The sequence below is a fragment of the Monodelphis domestica genome, chromosome 5, assembly GCF_027887165.1.
Source record: "Monodelphis domestica isolate mMonDom1 chromosome 5, mMonDom1.pri, whole genome shotgun sequence".
Taxonomy (NCBI): domain Eukaryota; kingdom Metazoa; phylum Chordata; class Mammalia; order Didelphimorphia; family Didelphidae; genus Monodelphis; species Monodelphis domestica.
In genome coordinates this window covers 125,591,674-125,599,722 of record NC_077231.1, presented here as the reverse complement: position 1 = coordinate 125,599,722, position 8,049 = coordinate 125,591,674, and positions in this window count along the sequence as shown.

The window sequence follows — 8,049 nt, the reverse complement described above, 5'->3', positions numbered from 1 at the left end:
TTGCAGATGACATGATGGTCTACTTAAAGAATCCTAGAGATTCAACCAAAAAGCTAATTGAAATAATCAACAACTTTAGCAAAGTTGCAGGATACAAAATAAACCTGCATAAGTCATCAGCATTTCTATACATCTCCAACATAGTTCAGCAGCAAAAACTAGAAAGAGAAATCACCTTAGACAAAATAAAATACCTAGGAATCTATCTCCCGGGACAAACACAGGAACTATATGAACACAACTACAAAACACTCTCCACACAACTAAAACTAGACTTGAGCAATTGGAAAAACATTAACTGCACATGGGTAGGATGAGCCAATATAATAAAAATGACCATCCTACCCAAACTTATCTATCTATTTAGTGCCATACCCATAGAACTTCCAAAAAATTTCTTTACTGATTTAGAAAAAACCATAACAAAGTTCATTTGGAATAACAAAGGATCAAGGATATCCAGAGAAATAATGGAAAAAAAATACAAAGGAAGGGGGCCTTGCAGTCCCAGATCTCAAACTATATTACAAAGCAGTGGTCATCAAAACAATTTGGTACTGGCTAAGAGACAGAAGGAGGATCAGTGGAATAGACTTGGGGCAAGTGACCTCAGCAAGACAATATATGATAAACCCAAAGATCCCAGCTTTTGGGTCAAAAATCCACTATTCGATAAAATCTGCTGGGAAAACTGGAAGACAGTGTGGGAGAGATTAGGATTAGATCAACACCTCATACCCTACACCAAGATAAATTCAAAATGGGTGAATGACATGAACATAAAGAAGGAAACTATAAGTAAATTAGGTAAACACAGAATAGTATACATGTCAGACCTTTGGGAGGGTAAAGACTTTAAAACCAAGCAAGACATAAAAAGAGTCACAAAATATAAAATAAACAATTTAGACTACATCAAATTAAAAAGCTTTTGTACAAACAAAACCAATATAACTAAAATCAGAAGGAAAGCAACAAATTGGGAAGCAATCTTCATAAAAACCTCTGACAAAGGTTTAATTACTCAAATTTACAAAGACCTAAATCAATTGTATAAAAAATCAAGCCATTTTCCGATTGATAAATGGGCAAGGGACATGAACAGGCAGTTCTCAGCCAAAGAAATCAAAACTATTAATAAGCACATGAAAAAGTGCTCTACATCTCTTATAATCAGAGAGATGCAAATCAAAACAACTCTGAGGTATCACCTCACACCTAGCAGATTGGCTAACATGACAGCTATGGAAAGTAATGAATGCTGGAGGGGATGCGGCAAAGTAGGGACATTAATTCATTGCTGGTGGAGTTATGAACTGATCCAACCATTCTGGAGGACAATTTGGAACTATGCCCAAAGGGCGATAAAAGACTGTCGGCCTTTTGATCCAGCTATAGCTCTGCTGGGTTTGTACCCCAAAGAGATAATAAGGAAAAAGACTTGTTCAAGGATATTCATAGCTGCGCTCTTTGTGGTGGCCAAAAATTGGAAAATGAGGGGATGCCCTTTAATTGGGGAATGGCTGAACAAATTGTGGTGTATGTTGGTGATGGAATACTATTGTGCACTGTAAAGATTAAAATTTTGGGGAGATGGGGAGACTGAGGCAGGTAGAGGCAGAAATTAGTTTCTCTCTGCAAGGAGTACTATATTTTTTAGAGGTTTATTAAAGGTCAAAGATTAAGAATATACAAGTAAGAAACATGTGCCTAGGCCAGAGGCCTAGACAAAATAACCTCACATCATGGAAGAGACGCCTCTGCTCCAAAAACGGAAGTCCAAAAGCCCGAGCCCTTCAAAAGCCTTTGCTTAAATATCTTCTCGATCTCGGCCCAGGTGAGATTACAAGGCATTCTGGGGAAGTGGAGCAAAGGCTCATGGGGATTGTAGTCCTGTATTCGAGTCTATTTTTTACATCCCCCCGTGTGATCATTTGTGGAAAAATTAATTTTTCCCCAAAAGGATCATAAAAACATAATAAACTTAAAAGATTACAATAGTGTGAGGATAAGAGAAAAAAGAATAAAACCAATAATTTCTGAACACATTGACAAAAAGCCGTTAGGGGGCAGTCCCCTTTGGCATAAAAGTATACATACAAATAAATGTTCAATCAACCACACCCAAAGTTCAATTTTGTGCAACTTGTGGTCTGGAGGCTTCTTCATGATGGCTTCTCCAACAGTTCAGTTCTGGATTCAGAGAGGTAGCATCTTCTTTACCTAAAATTCTTCTCAAAAAGAATTTAAACTTTGCAATTTAAATAATGATATTTTTTTACATTCCCCCGTGTTGTGGGTGATTGAAAGATTCAGAATCAGTTAGGGATGCATGGCTGAGGTATATGAATCAATTGGCAAGAGATATTAAAAAGACATCAGAAAATCCAAAAGAAAAGAAAAATTTCTGGATGAAAATATAGACTATCAAAGTCTTATGTGTAAAAATTCCAAGTAGAAGAAAAATAAATCTATAACAGGTCCTTCAATCAGGGCCCAATCAAAATGATCTAAGTAATGATGCATTTACCCAATCAGCGCCAGGACTACAGAAAGGTACCACACTATGAGAGGCAGAAAAGAAAGGGACCAAATTATAGAAGCCAAGTAGGAGCCAAGGTTTCGGGGATACTCATCTTTGAGTATCTTCAGAGTGAGTGTGGATACAAGGAAAGCCTATGTCTTAACACATGTTAAACATAGTAACCTTGAGTCTTCACACTAGGTTCAAGACCTTTGTATTGGCTTAGAAGTGCATCAATCCATCCTAGATTGGCCTTTCTTTGGCCCTATGTAATGAATGGCTCTTGTGTGTATATGTTCTCCTGGAATCAGACAGAAACATTAAGCAAAGTCCCATAATTTATTTAAATAATTAGTGGAATCATTTTCATAGTCACAAGCTTTTTAGGGCATGCATTAGCAAATGTATCTTAAACTTAAAAATCAAAAGGTTAAAGAAAATCTTAATACTGGTGACATGTGCTTCAAATATAAAAAGGAGAGAAAAAATAATAAAAAAACTGAAAAAGTATATTGCACATGCAAGAAAAATATAATAATAAAAGAGCTTTAAAAAATTCAAAAATATAGCTTATAACCATTGACACTCTGTGTCAGTTAAGAAAATATAAAATACAAGGTTTTCTCACCAAAAAATGAGATCCATTTCCTCTTTGTATCTGGCCATGATCACTGTGAGTAGAAGGCAAATGAATTGAACAAGGTTAACAATTTTTTCATCTTTAAAATACAGTAGTACAAATATGTAGATATCAAAATCCCCAAAATTCTCAATAGCCCAATTAATTACAATAGCAAACAAACACACTTTCATATTTCACATAAGTTGCTGTGTGACATTTTTAAAACCTATGAATTGATGGACATTTGTCACAATTTTTACAAACGTAGCAATCTTTCAACCTTGGTAATAAACATATATTTTTTTTTCAAACAAAGTAAAACTCATCTTGGGTTAAGAACATAATCAAGAAATCTATATATCATTCTGGTGCAAGTAAAGTAGTGAGCTGAAGAGTATAAATAAAGGGTGCTCCTTTTGGAGGCTTTTCCCAAGGGTACAAATGCCCTGAAATTAACTGCCCAACTTCCATTCACATGTGGGAAGGTTGGGGGTTATAAAATACATCTCACTTCAGCTACTGTAATGGGCCTTACCTCGTGGTAGGGGCAGGCAAAATAACCAGATTGTTTAAAAAAATTCCAAAAATCATATTTAAAAAACCCTTAAAATCAAATCATTTGAGGTATTTAGCACATTAAATTTTCCAAAGGTTGTTAATACAATTATAACCAGTTCTGAAGTCCATCTATCCTCAGCAAAATAGAAAAAAGCTGTTTTTTCATATATGGGCTTATTCACAATAATATTTTTTCAACACAGTTATAGGGGGAAAACAACAGAATTTTAAAACTCAGTACATTCAAAATAAATTCAATCAACCTTCAGTTCACAGAATAATATTCAATCCAGTAATATATGAACTTAAAATCACAAAGTTAAACCTTAAACAAAAAATGCAATAGAATACAGAGATTTTTTAATAAACCATTGGAGTCTGAAATGCCTTAGAGCCTTTAGTCTCTTCAAAGTTCCTTGGGTTGTTTTTTCTTGTTTGTTTGTTTTTAATTATCCATTTAAATGTCTATTGTCCGAAGGTAGAGTAGTAAAGGCTAGGCTACGGGGGTTCAAGGGATCCGTCCAGGGCCCCATAGCTGGGAAGCATCGGAGGCCAGATTTTAACTAGAGACCTCCCGTCTCTGGGCCTGGCTTCCAGTTCGCTGGGCCACCCATTTTCCTCCCCAAAGTTAAAGTTGAATCTTTGGGCTGAGTCTGCTCCCAGACAGGCAGGCAAAATCAATGAAATTGCCAGAAGAGTCAAAAATCCTTTTAAACAGCCCATTGCTATTAAGTTTCTGTTTGAAAAGATCTGTTTCTTCTCTCTAGTCTTTTCTCTCTTTCCCCTCTCTGACCCCCCTGTGGCCAATACCCCCAGCCACGTGGAGGCTTAGCCTAAGGGAAAATTGCCCGGTCTCCTTTCCCTCTGGTCTCTCCCCTCCGCCCACGTGGCCAATACTGTTACCAGCTGGTCGCAATGAGTCCTCAGCGATCTGCTCCAAGGATCTGGGTGATGAGCCGGCTGGGTCGGAAGCCAGATGGGTGAGAGACAGACTGCCGGGGTGGGTCGGGCTGGGAGCTGGAGCACAGCTCAGGCACCAGGTGAGAGACCAGGAGCAGAAGCAGGAGCTGGAGAGGGCCGCAGGCAGGAGCTGATCAAGATGGTTTTCTAAAGAGCATCTCGGAGAACCTTGGCTTTAAAAAAAAATTCTCTAGGCTAAAAATTTTTTGAGAAGTTCTCATCCAATCTAGTGGTCGCCAACTGTAAAGATTAAAATTTTGGGGAGATGGGGAGACTGAGGCAGGTAGAGGCAGAAATTAGTTTCTCTCTGCAAGGAGTACTATATTTTTTAGAGGTTTATTAAAGGTCAAAGATTAAGAATATACAAGTAAGAAACATGTGCCTAGGCCAGAGGCCTAGACAAAATAACCTCACATCATGGAAGAGACGCCTCTGCTCCAAAAACGGAAGTCCAAAAGCCCGAGCCCTTCAAAAGCCTTTGCTTAAATATCTTCTCGATCTCGGCCCAGGTGAGATTACAAGGCATTCTGGGGAAGTGGAGCAAAGGCTCATGGGGATTGTAGTCCTGTATTCGAGTCTATTTTTTACAGCTCAAAGAAATAATAAAGTGGAGGAATTCCACGGAGACTGGAACAACCTCCAGGAAGTGATGCAGAGCAAGAGGAGCAGAACCAGGAGAACATTGTACACAGAGACTGATACACTGTGGTACAATTAAAGGTAATGGACTCCTCCACTAGGGACAATGCAATGTCTCTGAACAATCTGCAGTTATCTAAAAAACACTATCCACAAGCAGAGGACAAACTGTGGGAGTAAAAACACCGATGAAAAGCAACTGCCTGACTACAGGGGTTGAGGGGATATGACTGAGGAGAGACTCTAAATGAACATTCTAATGCAAATACTAACATGGCAATGGGTTCGAACCAAGAACACATGTCAAACCCAGTGGAATTGTGCGCCAGCTATAGGAGAAGTGGTAGGAGGGGGTCGGGGGGAGGAAAAGATAATGATCATTGTTTCCAATGAATAATGTTTGTAAATAACCTAATAAAATAATGTTTAAAAAGTAAAAAAAATAAAAATAAAAATAAAATAATGCCTCAAGTCAAATTTTGGAACAGCAAAGTCAACAAAAGTTCAGAGCGAGTGATTTATCCAATCTGAAATAATTTAGGAGTTCCACAGGAGAAATCTGTAATACAAGGGTAAACACAGTCTCAGAGTGAAACAAAGCACCATCAGTGGACCTGAGAAGCAATTGCAGCAACAGCAAGCTCCCAGCCCAGAGACTGTAGGGGAGTTGGACAATTGGTCAGAAAGAAATTATAGGGAATCTATGGATGGCACTGAGTGCAGCTGGCAATGATCAGCAATTCTATTGCCCACAAACACTTCTGGGTTGCAATTCCAGAGCAGAAATAAGCACTAACACTTGTGACTGCAAAGGGCCAAAGGCCCTTCCTAGTAAAGACCTGAACAGCAATGGCCACAACTCTCTCCAGATTATATCACCTTAGAAGCACAAAAAACTTACCGACTCCCAAAATTAGATCTGAAAATAGCAACATGATGAAGCCTGAACACATTACCTCCCCACAACCAAGTGAGCAAAACCCAACTTTTAATATACAGTTTAAAGTGAAGAAGTAGGCTGGGGAAAAGAGCAGACATCAAACACAGAATCTGACCATAAGAAGCTACTATGTTGGCAGAGAATATTAAGACATACTTAGAAGCAGACAACAATGAAAACAGTCACAAGCAAAGTCTCAAAGAAAAATGCTAATTGGATCCAAAGCTAGGCAAAATTCCAGGAAGAGTTAAAGAAAGATATAAGATGCACTGTAAGAAACAATGAGCAGGTTAATTTTTTTTTTAATTTGGAAAGACCTACATGAAATAATGAAGAGTAAAATGAGTAGAACCAAGAGATTATATATAGCTACAGGCTAATATTTGAAGTATAACTTGTGAATGTTCCTCTCCAGAGAAGGAACTAAGAAATGGAAACAATAAAGACATAAGTTATACATTTTGTCAGATTATGTCTTCTATGGTATGGGGGGGAGGGGGAGGGAGGGATTCAATAAAAGAAAAAACAAAGAGATGAGAATAGTAGAAGAAGATTTTGGCAAAGAAATGAGAGTGAGACAAGAAAATTCTGAATAGAAAATTAACTGCATGATAAAAGAGACAACATACACAAAAATGCTAAAGAAAACAACACCTTAAAAAATGGGATGGGCCTAATGGTAAAAAAGGCATAGCTGTGATGACTCTATTCTCTTTCCTCCTCTTCTAACTATTTCCTCCTCTTCTCCATATTGAAATCACTTTTTCTTTCTTTTCTATGGGTCACTGGAATTTGACAATGTAGTCAAATGTATTGTTTCCTTGTCTCCCTTTTATAAAATGGGACTTTATTAGGGAATATTTTATAACTTCTTTTCTTGTTATGCCATCTGAGTAAATACCTTTATTAAAAGCTCTCTGAGCATACTAGATATTCATTCGTTGTTTTAAAGTAACTTTAATTTGATAAAGTTCTACTTCATGAATGATTTAAGTCCCATAGAGACTTGGCTTTCTCTGTTAAAATGCCAAATATTCTTCTGTCCACAGAAGAATAATAAAGTTTCTTTTCTCCTGGAAGATATACTTGGTCTTGATGAATAGGTAATTTGGGGGGTGACATCTGGTTTTTCCTTGATTGGGGGTATATTAAATTCTAGCTTTTCCTACCATTTTTTGTCTCTGATGAGAAATTAGTTTGAACTGGTCTGTTTCTTCTTTGCAATAGCTCTGTTGTTGAAATTTTGGAGTTTGATGAGAATATGATTGGATGAGATTGTACTGAGATTCATGTTCTTGACCTTGAAGGTCCCTTCTAGCTCTAAATCTATAATTTTGTGACCTCATTTGGTGTTCATGAGTATGCCTAGTGTACCGAGGCACATTATAGTTTTCCCCTTTCCCCAAAAAGTTATTTTGTGTTTCATTTTATGTTTGCATCTTGAAATAAAGGTTAGTAGTTAATTTTTGAAAGTTAAATTTAGTTGTTTCAGTTTCTTTATTTAATGAACAAAAATAGTGTCTTTTACGAGGATTAAATAAATGTTTGCCTTAAAAAAAAATTCCCTGGATGTGCATACTAATGAAATATGCAACACCTACTTCTGTTTGGTAGTTTGTGGTTTCTGTCAAGAAGCTATACTTTATCCCTTGTTTCCAACATTTGTGGGAAATCCTTTTGTGCAATTTCCTGAAAGAAGGCATTCAGACTTTCATTACATTTTTCCCCCCTGGAAGACAAAAATCTTCTTATGTTATTTATTTGCTATCTGCCCTTTAGTTGTTATCTTAATTTGCATAGTCTTCT